The sequence below is a fragment of the Ictalurus punctatus genome, chromosome 5 (assembly GCF_001660625.3).
Source record: "Ictalurus punctatus breed USDA103 chromosome 5, Coco_2.0, whole genome shotgun sequence".
Taxonomy (NCBI): Eukaryota; Metazoa; Chordata; class Actinopteri; order Siluriformes; family Ictaluridae; genus Ictalurus; species Ictalurus punctatus.
This window is the reverse complement of record NC_030420.2, coordinates 9,866,138-9,871,243: the sequence shown is the minus strand read 5'-3', so window position 1 is coordinate 9,871,243 and position 5,106 is coordinate 9,866,138. Positions and strand designations below refer to the sequence as shown.

Below are 5,106 nucleotides of genomic sequence, written 5' to 3'. Positions count from 1 at the left end.
GGCTTACGAGGAGCACGGTCTCGCCATGCCTCTAGGCATAAGAGATCATTCCACTAGGGCAGTTGCCTCCTCGAAGGCTTTGTCCAAAGGGGTATCCTTGCAGTATGTGTGTGCTGCTGCGGGATGGTCTACGCCACACACATTTATCCGTTATTACAGCCTGGATATTCATTCCACCCCGGTCTCGAGTGTCTTGCAGTGACCCTCGGGCTTGGGTCTTTTTGAACAGGCCGTACCCTTGGTATGACGGAGTGGGTATTCCCGTTCCCATACTGTTATGCTAAATGCAACATCGAAGTTCCCTTTGAAAGGGAACGTCAAGGTTATGCATGTAACCCTGTTCCCTGAGAAGGGAACAAGACGTTGCATAGCTTTATCATACCAGGGGAGGCCTGTGAATTGCGTCTTCACTTCAGATAATAGAGGCTGGCGGCGTGGTTCACAGGTGCCATATATATATCATGCGATGCTCTTAATTGCCATGTCACCTGATCATGGCAGGCCTATAAGTAGAGGCATGATTTTACACAAGCTTCAGATACTGGTCACGTGCGTGTGGCAGGATAAGTGATTTGGCTGTCCTATTGGTTCTGCTTGGGATAGGGTCTCGGCAGACCAATAGGATGAGAGCTACCCGATTATTTAAGGACCCTTATTTTGGTAAGCAGATAGGTGTCTTAGTGATTCCGAGTCCCTCGCTCCCCTGGCATGTCTGGTTCCCACTTCCATTCAGGTACGTTCAGGCTTTGTCACGGCGTAATGAGGTGAATACCTCAAGGATAATTTGTTGTTTTTATAGTCTTAGAGCGGCGCTGGTGGCACGTGCATTGAGGCGAATTGGCGCTGGAGATTGCGTAAAGTGATCGCAACATTTAGCCGGTGGCTGAATGATGTGTGTGTGTGTATGTCGAGCCGCGGTACCTGTGAGTAATCATACAACTTCGCGTGTGGTGGTTGTTCAATCTAATGGTAAGTGCACCTCTCCCTTTTTCACACTGGGACTTGGTAGATTTAGGTTGATACTGTGATCTTTGTGTTAAGGTGAGAGTGGGAAGTTGAGCTAAGTCTTCTCTAAGACAAACCCCAAGTCGAACATGCTACATGTGACACTGCTGCTGCTTTGCTTTAGTGCATCAACAATTGTTTTGCTTTAGTGCATCAACAACTGTTTTTCTTAGTGATTGTTTTGCTTTAGTGCATCAACAATTGTTTTGCTTTATGTACTGTTTTGCTTCATGGTTTTATGTATTTTGTTTTACTTTAGTTTTGGATGTATGTCTGGTTTGTTTTGTAACCACATATAGTAAGAGTGAGCAGTTTGAGAGTGGTAAAATTAGTGTTTCCTAGCCTCAAACCTGTTTCAGGTTTGTTGTTCCACCTAAGCACTTTACTACTGAGAGCGTGTATGTTAAGCCTTACTGTCTCCATGCTATATTGGCCATAATTGTCATTTGTAATGTTTAACATAATTCTGGTTCTGCTTGGGTGCTATCCACTGCCTCTATTTCATGTGGTGGTGTTAGTGGGCCTGGGTGTTATAGCTACCATACCACAGTGTCTGTAATATTCGTCTTTCTGTGTCTTGTTGTTTAGTGTCTATGTAATTTTGTGTTAACTGGTGTCTTCTTTCTCTCCAGGAGCCAGAGAGACTTGGTGGGACAGGGGAGGCTAGATGTATTTATTCGGTGGTGTGTGCTTCACAGCGTGCTCAGTGTGCCAACACAACATCTTCCTTATTGTGTAGGTAGTGTGTGATTTTGGTGTGACTTGCAGTGGGTTTGGATGACCTCCCAAGCTGTAGCTGGCCTGCCTTGTCTCTGCCAAGCCTGGGCCTGGAGAAGTTCTTAGTTTTTAGAATACTTGCTGTGCTTCATGTGAAAAGTGATTTTATATTTTCATGTCAAGTTTTAAATGATATTTAAGTGTCATAATAAAATAAAAAATTTTATATTTGTACTCATGTCTCTCTCTCATGTTCCTTGCCCCGATTGGTGAAACTTATCTGTGTGCCTTTTGTTTGGGAGCATTTCCCTGGTTCTCCCCCAGGGTGGCGTAGTTGGAGTTACTGAATTTGGGATGAACGTCTCCCTTCACATGGGAATATCGCCATACGCGCAAGGGCACTCCCATACTGTTATGCTAAATGCAACGTCTCGTTCCCTTCTCAGGGAACAGGGTTACATGCGTAACCCCGACATTCCTTTGTGTCCAGACAGACCAAGCCTTTCTACTGTGTTCTGATTTCCTAGTTATTATCTTACTTATTGTTTAACTCTGTTTTGCTTCATTAAGTCTGTTTGTTCATCAACTAAATTGCACTGATTCTGACAAAGGGACAGTCTAGTGTTTTGGATTTCTTTCTGCTTTAATAATAAAGTCTATACCTGCAAGTGCAGCAATCTCCGTAATTCAGCCAAAAGGTCTGAAATCTAAGGACATTTGATTTTTGAGTCTCCTACTGCTAGTGATGCTGAGCTTTCAAATCTAGAATCACATAAAATAGACAAGTTATTTCAACTAAGTGAACCCCTGAGAAAACCACAAAACCTACATACACTCTGCTACCACAAACACCATTGACCACACATCCACAAGAAGTGGTCTAACCAACATCCACCTCTTTGCCCTTCCTCATCTTTAGATCTCACAGCTTGGTACTAAAGGCACTATGACAACATGTATAATTAAATTAGTCTAATCTAAGAATAGCTAGAGCAGCAAAAGAAGGTGGAACCAAGAGTCTAATAATTTGAAAGGAGAGAGAGAGAGAGAGAGAGAGAGAGAGAGATATGGTGTGAGATTACAGGATATCTGTAGTATGTATTTCACTGCTCACTCTATTGCACTCCAAAACACCAATATTGCTTATGTCACTGCTTTTTTTCTGGTCATGGTGAGGAAAAAATACTTCTATTCTGTGAAAATATTGGTAAAGTTGTTTTAAAAAGCTAAAATTAGTATTTTGGATTAAAGTCAGTGCATAATTCCGAATGTTTTTATGGACTTATATCCGGTATCTTTAATAAGAATATGAACCTTCTTGTCAAGGCTCAAAACATGGAAGTACACAAAACACTCAATACAAATATATGAAGAAATTTTAACAAATAAATAAATAAATAAAAAATTCACAGAGCATAAAAACAAAGATTACACTTGCAAAATAACTTAGATTGAAAGAAACAAGAACATGCAAAGACTATGAACTCAAGCCAGAATTATATACAGTTTGATTAACTCAAAATTTGATACAGGTGACCTTGATAATACAAGAACCCAATAAAAAAGAAAGGGGTGGAAAACCATGATGCACGCTGGGTAATTTGTGACAACAAATTAACTTAATTGATTATTATTATTAGGATGATGCAGGAAGCACAGCTAGCCTAGAGTTGGGACTTAAAGTGCTTATCAGTATGCAGACTGAAGAACCACATTTGGTCTTTTATACATGGATTTGTACATGGGATAAAGCTAAAATATAAAGTTTCTGTGATGGAACCTTTCTGAGTGTGTATATGTGAGCATGAAGCTGTTAAGCCTCATTTAATGCCTATGCATATGGTCAGCATTAATCACCTCCAATGCATCATTGACATTTCATTACTTCCCACATATTAATCATTGTTTTTGGGTGGTGGTGCTTATTTTTCACACATTTCAAACTTGCATCCTGGAAGACTGCAGCACTGAGCAATGTACTGTTTTCACTTTTACAAGATTAGAATTATTTTATTCATTTATTAGCGAGTTAAATAAAGTGTGTGTGTTTCTGCAACAGGGACCACATGGATAGCCTAAAAATTGCACGTCTGAAAAATAGTTTATGCCCAAACAGATCATCTTACCTGGATACAGTAGATGAGTACTACCTAAGAACTCTCTGTGTGTGTGTGTGTCTGTGTGTGTGTAAGTCTGTGTCCAGTCAGAGTGTCTGATGCTAGAGATTCTTTAATTCAAGAGGTTTAAGGCTTAGTGGAGCTGTATCTCCCACATATCTTTTTTGGGACCTCTGCCAGACTGCCGTCTCTATTGACAACACAGCTTAGAGAGAGTCACTAAACCAATAGCAGCACAATAATATAGCATGGGCTTTCTGAGTGTGGCATTCAGACACTACTTAGTTGGCACTCGCTAAACAGCCACATCTGTAACTATCAACTGAAGGAGGACTTCTGTCCTAATTCAACCCCAATAATATTGTTTTGTGTGCAGAAATGCAAATTAATAATGTGTTAAGTTTATATGAAAGAAAAGAAATGCTAAGGACTTAAATGCTCAGGTATGTTTGTATTTTGTAGTGCAAAGAATTAAAATATTAAACACTGATTTTTTAAACATAAATAGTAATTAGATAACTGTTAACATGAAATAGGCTATTTAAAGAGCCTGAATTATTTAGAACCAGCTTAACTGGTGGCCTGACTGCTAATACCTTTTATATAAAGAAATGGCCTTGCTAAGAAATATCGAGGCCAATGACAGACACATTACAAGGACCACCTCACATTTGTCTGGACCACCAATGCTATCTAGGGACCAGTATTTCCCTGTGGTTCCTGTCCTGACTTTTATTTTTCCTAAAATGTTTATTATAGCACTTACTCCTATATGTCTTTCAATTACATAGCCAAATATTATTTAATGTATTAGTTATTCATAATATTATAAAACATTTTTTTTTACCAAAGAATATACATTTGGAATAATGTACTATATTTAATAATTGGTTGTATTGTGTTATCTGTTTAAAGCAAAACAAATCAGGCTGACAAGAATTTAACAATAACGACTATATAGGTACACTCTGAGAAGGCTCCTCTCCTAATCAATTCCTTTCAGCAGTGAGACACTGTACATGTTTTGTAAGCTCAAGAAGATGTCAAGAAAATCCTACAGAAATAGCTGGACTTTATTTGGGCTTAATCAGAATAATTTAATTGATGACGGCTATATGATATTTACATTTGAACATGAGACTGGCTATAATTGAATATGGCTCATTCTGAACACAGCCACATCCCCAATAATAAAAGTGTGTGCACACTTATGCAACCTAGTTATTGTTAGTTTTTTTTATTTTTCCGATTTTTCCCTAAAATGTTT

The 5,106-nt window shown here is 39.0% G+C and overlaps 1 long non-coding RNA gene across 1 annotated transcript; it reads left to right on the top strand.

Moving 5' to 3' along the window:
* Window positions 1-554: 554 nt before the first annotated feature.
* Window positions 555-1,915, top strand: LOC108265255 (uncharacterized). The gene is made up of 3 exons (XR_001812651.3): window positions 555-733; window positions 800-969; window positions 1,638-1,915. It is a non-coding gene; the product is annotated as an uncharacterized LOC108265255 (long non-coding RNA).
* Window positions 1,916-5,106: the final 3,191 nt, after the last annotated feature.